General features: G+C 49.1%; 1 protein-coding gene across 4 annotated transcripts in view; it reads left to right on the top strand.

Moving 5' to 3' along the window:
• The window catches only part of FAM110B (family with sequence similarity 110 member B), a 134,536-nt gene that overhangs the window by 118,182 nt on the left and 3,420 nt on the right, over positions 1-12,934 (top strand). The window lies entirely within an intron of this gene.

Below are 12,934 nucleotides of genomic sequence, written 5' to 3'. Positions count from 1 at the left end.
TCTTTTTAGCACTTGGACTTACCATGCTGCACATTTTATTTATTTCATTTTTGCCATATCCATAAGCTCCATGCAGCGTTCATCTTGTTCGCTGCCTGGCATAAAGCAGATGCTCCGTAAACGTTGTTTTCGGGATGAGCATTACAGCTGCTTCCCGCAGTCCAGAGCTTCCACCTGTGTGGACGCGCCTTGTGGGGGGTCTGTTCCCCTGAGGGCCAGCGAGGGGGAGGTGGCACAGGAAATTGCCTTTATCAAGTTGGGAGGGAGGGGCTCCCATGGTCTGGAGGATTCAGACCCAGCCCTCCAGGCCCGCACAGAGCAGTCTGCTTTTTATCTAGTCTGGGATGACGCGTTTGTTGATTTCCTGTTATACCTGCTTTCTGTTATTCTGATTTCCTTAGCCAGCTATGAGGATAATTATCTTCTCCTGAGGCGGGTGCAGTGCACGTTTGAGAGCCCCTTGGAGAATCTCACCAAAGAGCTTCTGTTGGCAGTACCGCAGACTGGGCACCAAGTCTGAACAGACCAAGTGTGGCCTGTTCTTTTACGTTTGAGGAAGGCCTTCGCCGTTCATCGGCCACCCAGCCAGTGCTGGGAGCCCCAGCTGCCCCCTGCAGCGGGCACGCAGATTCTGCCACCGCAGCAGGAAAGAGGCTTTGTTCTGGAAGCAGCCTGAGGCCTGACATCCTGCGGGGTGGGGTGGGGTAGGGTGGAGTGGGGAGGAGGACTCGGGCCACCATTCTTTGCTCCCTTCCTCCCTTGCTCGAGTCCGGCCCCTCTTCGCACCTTGCAACCAGGGACTGATCAGAGTCCCTGATCAGAGCGGCACAAGGACACAGGTTTAGAAAACAGACAGACCTCAGGTTGCACTTTCAACTGACCGGCTTCCGGCAAGTCCCTGAAAGCCACTGAGCCTCAGTTTCCCCATCCGCTAAGCGGCACAGACGATCCCCAATGATTCTAGGGGTCCGTTTCCTCTCTCTGAGGGGTAGCAGGTGGCCCCCCATAAATGGCTTTGCTTGAGGCATGAAGTGATGGTACCCAGAGCGCAAGCTTCAGAGGCTGTGAGGCTCTTAAATATCAACAGCTATCCTTTGCCGCAAGCAAAATGATTCTCTTTCTTGTTAAAAAATAATAGAAAACTTCATTTCTCAATAAACAAATTTGAACCATGGTAGAGACTGAGGGATGATTCCTAAAAGCCAACTCCCCTTTTCACTTTGAATGAATCATTTTTCTTTTGTAAACATGAATGAAAAAGTTATAGTTTATCAAGATACAGGCAGATAGTTTCATTTTAAAAGAAAAGCATGAAGGACAAGAGTGAAAAACCATACTGTGTTTGAATGAATATTGACGGCAGAGTTTTCAGATCTCATGAAAGATTTGTCCATCCAGCAATGTCTATAATTTTTAAAGTATTTATCAGATTACTTTCAGTATAGATTTTTTAAATTGTTGTCATCCTTACAGATCCTCTTAAGTGAGCTGGCTTTGTTTTTTTTGTTTTCGTTTGTTTATTTTTTTGTCTTTTTGCCATTTCTAGGGCTGCTCCCACGGCATATATAGGTTCCCAGGCTAGGGGTCTAATTGGAGCTGTAGCCGCCAGCCTACGCCAGAGCCACAGCAATGCAGGATCCAAGCCATGTCTGTGACCTACACCACAGCTCACGGCAACGCCGGGTCCTTAACCCACTGAGCAAGGCCAGGGATCCAAACCCGCAACCTCATGGTTCCTGGTCAGATTCATTAAACACTGAGCCACGACGGGAACTCCGAGCTGGCTTTGTTTGTTGTTTGTTTTGGCCGCAGGATTAAGGGGGTAGGGAAGTAATAAGCAAAGCCTTTTTGGTAGTTTTAGCTTTTTATTCTTTGTGTTGGCGCAAAGACCTCCTGTGCTGGACACAGGTCAGACGAGGGTCCCTGCAAGAGAGTCTGCACTCTGCTGTCCATCTGCATCTGGTGCTGCGCTGGGTGGACAAGAGCTGAGCAGCCTGCCCACCAGTGTCCTCCGCTGAGGAGGGTACCAGTGCCACTCCATAATAAGGACTGGAAAGGAAATGCCAGGGAGGAGGAATGGCACAGAGCATGAGAGGTCAGAAAAGACTGCCCAGTGGGTCTGGGGACCCTTGGAAGGCTGTGGACAAGGCCGGTCAGAAGAGGGAGGCAAGCATCAGAGAGCATGCCCAGGAGGACGGGGTTTGGGGGCGGGTGAGGATGGACAGGCAGGAGGTGGCCTGTGGCTGTGGAGACCACGGTTTGGCCACCTGCCTGCTGCCTGAGTTCCGGCGAGCTCTGAGCAGAGCTGGAAGGAGCCTGGACAAAGAGGACTGGACTTTCCTGAGCTTGTCACTGGGACCCCAGAGGAACCTCTCAAGTGCAGACTGTGCTGAAGCCTTACCTTGAACCGTTCGAGGCTTGAAAATGGTTTATGTAAGGCGTGTTGCGTGCCAAAGGTGAAAATCTGTGCTGCAGAGATAGGTGTCTGCAGACTTATGGCTCTTACTTCTGAAAAGATTATTTGTCCCAGAATTCAGCCTGAAACTTTAAAAATGAAAAAATACCATTTGTCTTTTCTGAGCACACTTGAGGCAAGGAACTAGTTATTCTAACAGCTGCTGAACCACAAACGATTCCAGAGATGGGAAGTAATTCTCGGTGTTCCCTGGCAAATGAGATCAATAGTATTCGTTCTTTTTTTTTTTTTTTTTTTTTTTTAAGTATTTTTTTAACCGGTTCTGCTTGAAAATCTACCTTGTATTCATTTCCCTGTGGACTGTATTTGTGTTCCAAGCACAGTTCAGGGCTAAGGAGTTGGTTAAGTTGTGAATAAACAGTTTCTGTGTGTTTGTGGGCTGTTGGTCCGAGCTGTCCAATCAGAAGGAGGCACCACGAGTGTTGTTTCAAATGTATAAACAGAGTTTCCCCAGTCGCGCTTCCCAGGCTTTCTATCCCAGGCCATCATGGAGCCTTTTTTTTTTTTTTAATTATTTTCTTTTAATTATAGTTGATTGACAGTGTTCTGTCGATTTCTGCTCTACAGCAAAGTGAGCCAGTCGTACATGTATGTATATATATATACATTCCTTTTATCACATTATCTGCCATCATGTTCCATCATAAGTGACTGGATAGAGTTCCCTGTGCTCTACAGCAGGACCTTGTTGCTTATCCATTGAGCCTGTACAGTATAAAATGATGTGCCAGGGGAGTCTACTGAGGGTTTCATATTTTAGATTTTAGTTCAGATTTCAAATCCAATCTTACCATAGGGGAAACGGTGGGGGCGGGGGAGCCCTGCTCTTTAATTACTTGTCATCTCTTTCCATCAAGCAAGCCCCTATATTTCCAGGTGATTTGGGGCCCAATTTCTGTGATCCAGGACACATGTGGGGCTCCCCAACATCGACACAAGTCAGTGGTCCTGTTGTAGCAAAATGTTCTTTGCCTTCAGTCAAGGAAGGGTATTGAACCAGAAGTGTGATTTTTTTTGCTGTTGTTGTTCTCATTCTCAATTTCATTTTAGTTGTCTTTTTTTTTTGAGGGGAGTGTCTTTTTTTAGGGCTGCACCTGCAGCATATGTAGGTTCCCAGGCTAGGGGTCCAATCAGAGCTATAGCTGCTGGCCTACACCACAGCCACAGCAACGCCAGATATGAGCCACGTCCGCGACCTACACCACAGCTCATGGCAACACCAGATCCTTAACCCACAGAGCAAGGCCAGGGATCAAACCTACGTCCTCATGGATGCTAGTCGGGTTCGTTAACCACTGAGCCATGACAGGACTGCTTCGTTTAATTGTCTTAAATAAGAGAAAGGCATTTTAAAAGAAACCTGTAACATTTTTTTTTTTTAAGAATGGACTGACTTACACATAAAATGAAGCACGTGTGAAGGAGTTTTCTAAGTGACCTTGGAGAATGTCATCAAGGGCAGCAGGCTCCATCCCAGCCTGAGACGTGCCCAGCTCTTTCTCATACCACCCTTAGGTTTGATTTCATTTTTTTTTAATAATGGCTTTATTACTTACTCTAGGCTGTTTTGTTCACACAACTGTTGGCTTTGACATTTGAAACCGCATATTTTCTTTGTAACTCCAATAAAAATGGGGTCAGGTGTCATGTGAATGACCTTGGAGACAGAAGCAACCAAGTCAACCCACTTTGACAGGAAGAGGCCCCACGCTCTCACTTGAGGGCAGCGGAATCATTTGAAGACAAAAGATCATTCAGTTACAGTAAAGCTTGAAATCGAACGATGGGGTTTATCGGTGCCAAGCGTTGGCCCGAGGATGAAACGGAGTAACAGCTCTTGGTGACTGAGTGGGCGTGATGCCCAGCTCCACGCTCAGCCCTTCGCTGCCTTCCCTCGCCGAATCCTCACCTCAGGCCCAGGAAGTGTAGGAGCATCAGGGTCAGCGCTATCAGGAGGAAGCAGGCATGCGGAGCTCCAGTGACTTGCCCTGGGCTGGTCACAGAGCTGTGAATGGCCAGACTCCGCAGAGCAAAAGCAGTTGACCTTGACCCCTGGACCTGGCTCTGGACTGGGGGGCTCCGGGTGAGCAGGCAGACAACTTTTTTTTTTTTTTTTTTTAATTTTGGGCCACATTTACAGCATATGGAAGTTCCCAGGCTATGGGTCATATCTCAGCTGCAGCTGCCAGCCTACGTCACAGCCACAGCAATACCAGACCCGAACCATGTCTGTGAGCTACGCCACAACTTGTGGCAGTGCCAAATCCTTAACCCACTGAGCGAGGCCAAGGATCGAACCCACATTCTCATGGGTACTAGTCAGGTTCGTTACCTGAGCCACCACGGGAACTCCCAAACAGATCTTAAAGGACACTATAGGGACCCAGCCTGCTTTTTGGCCCAGATTCATTAGGGGAGAACAGGCGAGCGTCCTCTTTTTCTCAGGCCCTCAGAATTCACCCTGAATTCTCTCTTCCGTCTCTAGGAGGAAATCTCAGACAAGACCTGTAACCTCTTCAGTTTTAAATAATTCACAGTCCTCAGATCAGTTGCAGGCGTGAAAGTCTGGAAACCTCCCACCTCCCATCTGGTACCTACTGGCCTCTTCCTCTCCCAGCCCAGGCCTGGCAGCCTCCCTGGAGGAGGGGACTTATCAAACCTCGTGGCCCCGGCTCCTTCCCTGCTCAGTGTCAGGTGTCACTTCTAACCTGGGGCAGACCCCTGGGGGTGGAGGATATGCGGTGGAAGATGACAGGCCCTCTCCTTGGCTCTGACGCCTGTTATCTAGACTTGGGGAGCCCAGAGCTGCTTCTCTTGGGGAGCTTTTGGGTTCCCTGGGGGCAACCGCAGGTCTTCCACCTCTGGGGGTGCTCACAGCCTTCCCCTCAGAGCAGGGCTCTTTGGGAGGAGTTTCTTTTAAGATAAGCTCAGACCGCCTTTCCCCAAGGTCACAGGTGGGCCTGGAACCCCAAAGGCTTGTACTCGTGGACACACAGCTTCTCCGGCCTGTGTCGTAGGGCAGGGTCCAGCATACTCAGTCCTGAGGCCTCTGAGACTGGAGCTCCAGGCCAGCCTCCATCAGCTCCAGGACACCTGGGAGCTCCCGGGGGGTGGGGAAAGGTCCTGAGCCCACTTAGCCGCTTTGAGATGTGGGTGGGCACACAGGCCACGGTTCAAACCTCAGCTAGGAGCCAAGAGCAGAAACGGCCCTGATCCATCCCCGTAGGCCTGGCTGTCTCCCACCTCCTTCCTTGCTCTCCTGAAGTCACAGGAAAGCTTGCAGGTAGCAATTCGTACCCCCGTCCACCCTTACCTCCAGGCTAGCTCGGCTCATAGCGCCCCCTGGAGGCTGTTACTATAACACAGGCATGGTTGTCAATTATTTTCTCACTGTCAGCAAAACACGGCCCCTGTGCTGCTCACTGGGTACCTTGGTCATTCCCAGGAGAGCCAGGGAGGGGAACAGGGGGGCTTTCCTCCTTGGTCCATACTCATGAAGGCCACAGGAGTCAGAGTTGACCTCTCGGCCTCTCTTCACTATTCCAACCTACGTTTCTATCCTTTGTACAGAATGGATGTGTCCAAAAAAAACCAAGCCAAAACAAAACAAAAAACAAGGCTTAAAAGGCCCGCTGGAAAACCGGAGAAATGGTTTACGGAAGAGGTGGACAATGAGAACAAAGTCATGCAAACGGAGGGCGAGGATTTTTTATATAGATTACATATGAAGACCTCCTCTAGCCCATGGAAAGAGTAAGCTGAAAAATGAGGATACTGGAATCAAAAGTTTAAATGATTGTTAGGACAAGCCCGTGGTTTCCAAGAATCTACAAAGTGATAGAATTGTTGGCGAGAAGATTCTTTCGCCTGCGTGGAGGTGATTGCTGACGGCAGCGCTGAGGTCAGAAAAGAGAAGACCCGGCCGTCAGAATTACAGATGAGGGATTTCACCAGGGGTTGGAAGGAGGCCCGTCATCCGGAAACCGAAGAAGTACCAGTCCTGGACCAAGCCGGTGGTTTCGACTTCACGCTTCCAGATGTGCGGCCCTGGGATTTCTTCATGCCAGTTCTCTGTGGGCAAATGCCATCTCTGTTGGACACAAGCTGTTGCTACGCCTCCTTTACCTTTTTCACTTTTGCCATTCCCCCTCTTGCCTTCTTTCCAAGTTATTTTCACAACGTAAATGGAGTTAATAAAGTGGATCATGTTAGGAAGGGAAGGGAAAGGGGAAATGGTGAAAAACATGGCCTGTTCATTAAAATGGACAAGTTAACGACTTCCACATGCGATGCTGTGGCTTCCTTAACCCGCAAAACTGAGCAGTTAATTGAGGAACACATTTTGTTTCTAAATATAGCTTTTGCGTTGACCGCGATGTGGTTAACTGTTTGTGACCATATGTATGAAGGAGATGACACGTTCCGAGAGGCCCTCCTGGTGACCGTCTGTCATCCCAGGCGGAGGCGGGCAGATGCTGCGATGGGCACAGCTGGTTAGGAGGGGTCTGGCTCAAGCCTGGGCTGCAGAGGAGGGAGGGGAGAGGATTAGCCAAGAGTGCGTGGCGCTTCTCCCGAGAGAGTCAGCAGGAAGCCTGGACAGTCCCTCACAGCCCCTGCACCCTCCGCCAGTCCCGCTGGACTTTCAGCCCAGGGCAGGCCTTAAACATCTTTTGAAATTGTCCACACTCCTCTGCATCCCAGAAACACCCTCCTCAGAGCGCAGCATGAATGAGAAGTGCCCGTGTGCCCTTATTGAACGTCCCCCATTCCCTTGGATCGGTAGTACCATTATGCCCATTTTAGAGAAAGGAAACCAGAGGCGCAGAAGGAGTGGACCTCTTTCCAGGGCAGAGCCAGAATTTAGGCCAAGGGCAGTGCCCAGAGGACCATGGCTAGGAGCCTGCTGCCTCCCAGCCCCTGGCTGGCTCCGGCTGCCTCCCTCAGCCATCCCTGCTCCCCCCTCATCCTGTCCCTGCCCTGCAGCCAGGGCGACACTTTCAAACTACAAATCTGACCCTGTTCCTAATGCTTCTTCACCAGTGGGGGTCCCCCGAAAGTCTGCGTAAAATCCAAGTCCATCTGCCCCTCCTCCGTCCCAGCGGGTCTCTCCCTGCTCGCCCCTACCTCGCACACTGGCCGTCAGGTGCATTTTAAGTTTCTGGAATGAACCATGAACTCAGTAGAGAGCTTCTCGGAGGGCGGGTGCCCTGGGTCCCAGCCGTTACACCAGTTCTTTCCTCTCTGCCCCTTCACCTGATTCCCAAGACGTGGTTGGTGGGCGAGTGCTTTTCGACACTCCGGCCACACCGGCAGTATTACTCAGTTAATATTCATCATGTATGTTGAATCTTTTTTCTAAATTGTCAGCAGCTTCTGACAATTTTCTTTACATCCGATACATAATCGCTCGGTCGTTAGGTACAAATCCATTGATTCCACACAGCCCACAGCTCAGGAGGAACTCAGATATTGAGCAGTGTTCTCTTACATTTGCAAGGAATTGGAATGTTAACCCTGTCGCCGAGGCTGCGTGCTTACTTCCGTAGCAAGATGTTCCTCAATGGGAAGAGCCTAGAGGACAGCGAGAAAGTGAGCCCCAGGCAAGGTGGACTCTGGAGCCTGAAGTCGGTGAGCACAGATGCGGATCAGGAACCTACAGAGGACAGGTTTACTCAGCCTGCAACTGCTGTGATCTGACCTGTTAGGAAACTGGAAGAATCAGTTATTTGAGAGCTCTTACAAGCCGCAAAGGGAATTTGCTTCTCTTGCTATTTGCCTCCAAGAATGTTTTTGGGAAGGACGTCCTCGCGCTCGAGGGGTCCCGCGCGCTCACTTTCAGAGAGGAGCGCCGCACAGTGGCCAGAGGTCACGTGACTCAGAGCAGGACTCCCTCCTCAGAGCAGAATTTCCGCCTTTTTTTCTGCCTTAACACACATGAGAAAGGAGCGGTGTTCACGTGTTTAAGGCGCTCCTGTGGGTGAATCTGGGGTCGGGTTCAACCCCCAGGTCGTTGCTGTACCTCCGCTGCCTTCCTCGCAGCCTCACAGTAAAGATCAGTGAGCTGGTAACTGTTTCTCTTCCTTACCGGAAGCGCGTGGTACACAGTGTTCTCTGCGATTGAAGTTTAAAATCAGGAGATCATGTGGAGATCTGGGGTGGCTGTGTCCACAGGGAATGCCGTTCCCCAGGGCAGCATGTAGCTGGAGGCCCCTGCACACAGGCCACAGCCACCAGGGTCTGCCTGGCCTCGGAGGCACCAAGGCACACGTCGTCTGGGTTACAGGAATTGTGCTTTAAGCATTTTTCACATAAACTATGAATCTCGCGGCTCAGTTTCTATCCCTCACTGCCCCTGGGCTTGTAAATGCTCTCAAAGCAGGGGGCTGGGGCTCCCCATGCCTCCAACATCAGCCCAGGTCCTGGTCTCTACCTAACTGCCGCCCCCGCCCCCAGCAGCTGGAGGATTTGAAGTTAGAAGGATCCAGGGTACTTTGGTTTGTAAAGTTTAGAACTGCTATTTCCATGCCCTCAGAGCCCCAGACTTTTTACTCATTTAAGAGACAAGAAAGCTTGGCTCACTTCCTCGGTGCCAGCATCTAGGGTCTACTCTGATGCTCGCTGGTACAGGGATTGAGAGTCCTTGCACGTCTTCTTGTCCCTCCATCCCCGGACCAGCTTCCTGGGTATCACCTGGAGGTGAGAAATGCAGAGTCTGGGCCCACCCAGTCTGCTGGGTCAGACTCTGGATTCAGGCAGATCCCCTGGAAACATGAGCACACGAAACTCGAACAGGCAGCAGTAGAGCCAGGGGAGTCACCACATCTTGGTCCTGTGTCCTCTGTCCCCATCTGACTCTGCCCCATCAGCCAACCCTACAAAGATGCCCTGAGCCCCCAGCTCAGTCCTCCAGTGGGAAGGACGGCCAGGCCAGACGGCTGTGGAGCTCATGTCTGCCCTGACTCAGAGGGCTGCTGTGTGCCTCCGTCCTGCCCAGCTCTTTTCTCCCATCCTGTTTAGGCTTTCATGAAATTTCCAAATGGAAACTAAAGGGGTGGAATGCAGGCACAAAGGTCAGTGCGTGGCAGTGACCCCCAGGTTTGCCTGCTCCCCTTAGCCCTCAGTCAGGGTCCAGCATGGCTGGAGAATTACTTTTATTGATGACACCCTATGTGGCTGAGATCAACTTTTCCTCCCCTGCACATGATGGAGAGGAAGAGAAGCCCCTAGGCCTGGTCTCCCTGCATCCCAGGTACACCTGCCAGGCTGGGGCAACGCTGCGGTCAGCCCTGTGCCAGAGGTTCCCTGACCACAGCCGTGGCTATCACATTTGTGACCTCCCGATGTATCTCCAGGTTTCCAGGTGTGTCATGGACTGGTCTTCTTGAATGTACCGGTGTGCATTCTACTAGTCTACACTCCAAAACTCTCTGCATGGGTCTCTATGGCTCTGCCCCAGCCAATACTATTTAAACACCAAAAAGTAAAAAGAGCAGAACTTAAGGTTTATATCACAATTCAGAGAAGCAGCAGCCTGTGCCATCTTCCTTATTTTTGAAGGAGGTTCAGTTTATTGGCTAAAATGGGAAAAACATCAAGCATGTTATTATCCTGTAGCACCCAACCAGTTCCTACAGCTTTCAAGTCTTCTAATAAGATGTTTTGTCCCCTGCCCCAAAGAGTTTAAATTAAAAAACTTTTCAGCTATGACCGTGGTCTTTTCTAAGCATCATCAGTGTGTTGAAAATTATTAGAGAAATTAGGAATAACAGAGGAAATATGGAGGAGGGGTAGAAAAAAAAAGGAAAGGGAGCGTAAATGGGTTACAAAGAATTACTTTTGTTCTAACATAAACCTCTCACGCTGGTTGTGTCTAGTAACTGCTTCCTAAGGTGAATGGCGAACAGAATGGGGTGCCCGGGGAGCCAGGCTTGCGGTGTCTGCCTCTGTCACCCACTCTCAGGCCTTCTTTTTTTTCTTTTCTTTTCTTTTTTTTTTTTTTTTTTTTTTTTGTCTTTTGTCTTTTCTAGGGCCCCACCCACAGCATATGGAGGTTCCCAGGGTAGAGGTCTAATCAGAACTGTAGCCGCCGGCGTATACCACAGCTCACGGCACCGCCAGATCCTTAACTCACTGAGTGAGGCCAGGGATTGAACCCGCAACCTCACGGTTCCTAGTCGGATTCGTTAACCACTGAGCCACAACGGGAACTCCAGGCCTTATTTCCCATGAAGAAAGAAAGCAGGAATTTCTGCTGTGGCACTGTGGGTGAAGAATCAGACTGCAGCAGCTTGGGTTGCTGTGAAGGTATAGATTTGATCCCCAGCCAGGTGCAGTGATTTAAAGAATCTGATGTTGCCACAGTTGTGGCTAGGTCATGGCTGTGGCTCAGCATCAGTCCCTGGCCCAGGAACTTCTATACGCTGTTGGTGCAGCCTTAAAAAAAAAAAAAAAAAAGAATTTTAACGTGTGTGTAGATGTATGACTGGGTTACTTTGCTGTGTAGTGGAAGTTAGCACAATATTAAATCAATTATACTCTAATAAAAAATTAAAAAGAAAAAATCATTAAAAAGAAAAAATCGTTAAAAAAAGAAAGCAAGCAGCGGAAAGGAAGAGCTTTCTGGGAAATGCTTCCTGGAAAGTGCTGGAGTCCTCAGCCCTGAGAGTGAAGAGGGATGACTTTGATTTACTTCTGAACCGGGTACCAAAGCCCACCTGACAGACAGCTGGGCACACTGGAAGCACGGTCAGTAGCGGTGGCCTCTTGGGATGGAATTAGAAGAGAACTCGATCAAGCAGGCCAGCCTGGGCTCTCCTGCCAGTGGGCATGATGTGATAACCACGACTCATCACCCAAGAACATTCTCGTAGGAACAGTACATGCCGGAGGCAGAGAAAAGCTCAGTCACAGGCCAGTCTCCCCACTGACACTGAAATTGGAAAGAACTCAGTCATCCTTAGCGCCTCTGAAGCCCAAGGTTTTAGAGAGAAAAGGACTAGCGGGGATCTGGCTCACGTGCCTCATGTCACAGTTGAGAGGACGAAGCCCCAGGAGAAGGTGCACAGGCCCTGCCTGCTGTCTCCACTGAGCCACCTTCCCGCTTGCTGGAGGTCTGCCGGGCTTCTTAGGCACAGAGCTGGCGGGGCTGACTTGAATACCTGCCCTTCACTTTGCCATTGAACCTTCTGGCACTGTGCCCACTGTGGACGCATTTTGGAAGCTGCAGAGGTAATTAGTGAAGATGTTACACATGTTCCAGAAAAACAAGGCCTGTCCTGGGGACTCGCAGTTGCCCTGAGAGTGATCCAGCAGGGTTGCCTCCAAGCCCGGCCCCATGGCCCATTCTGGCTCCCAGGCTGCTCCGTGGAGGATCCCACTTGTCTTTCCACCGGGTGCACCCAGGTTAGTGGCTGAGCAAAGCCAGAGACTCTGCAGAGGAATCCTCACTCATCCTCTGGCCTTTCATTCAAAATATGTTCAAAGCAACAATCTCATTTAATCTTCGTGAGAAGAGATGGTTTTTTAAAAAACGACATTGAAGTATCATAATAGAACCTCGCAATTAAAGGAAATCATTATGGAGGAATTGCCTTGGGGCTTCTTAAATCTTGCATAGGAAAATATTTTTATTAGAACAAATCCTTTTGCAGATTACCAAAATTGTCTCTAACAAAACAGGGTGATGGGTGTACTTAGAGATTAAGAGTTGTAAAAGATGATAGGAAGAAATATCAGGCTCCTCCCCCAAGCTTGTTTTAATAGACACTTCATTTTCTTACCATGAGAGCAGATGATTTTATAGTAATACCACCATATTTATTTTGTAAATTAGCTATTTTGACATGTTAGTTGAATACATTATTCTCTTAATACTCCTAATTATAACCAAAGATGCTGAAAAGGTCTTTAGCCAGTGCTTTGGAATGCTGATGCGGTCATAAATGTTCTCTGTCAGCATTGACAAGCAGAACAGAATTGTTCAGAGGGCTGCAAAGATAAATGTTACTCTATATTATGTTCTAAATAGAAAGACTCCCTAAAGATTTGTATCGGGAGTATCCATAAGAGTTTCACTACAGTAGTTTTAGTTGGGAGGTGGGGAGGTCAAGTCGTTTAGAAAACCATAAATAAGCCCCATGAATGCTTAACCATTATATAAGTTTTCCATACAGTTACATGTTTGGGTATGGTTGACATCTTACTGTTTTGTTCTTAGCTCTCTAGGAGATTTGGGGAAAATATATACCACAGAGAAACTTTTGGTTTCTACTCAGTGTGAAAAATTATGGAGCATTTATAATCAGATTATCTATTTATATGGTTAATCTAGACTATTTGCGGAGAGTTATTCTTTTGGGGGGATTAGTTTAAAAACAAGCTTGTGTTTAAAGGGATGGACATCATACACACTCTTGGTTTTCAGGAGAAAGTGTTGTCAAATAAGATAACACTTGCCAA

This window comes from Sus scrofa, chromosome 4, assembly GCF_000003025.6.
Source record: "Sus scrofa isolate TJ Tabasco breed Duroc chromosome 4, Sscrofa11.1, whole genome shotgun sequence".
Lineage (NCBI taxonomy): Eukaryota > Metazoa > Chordata > Mammalia > Artiodactyla > Suidae > Sus > Sus scrofa.
This window is presented reverse-complemented; position numbering and strand designations above follow the sequence as displayed.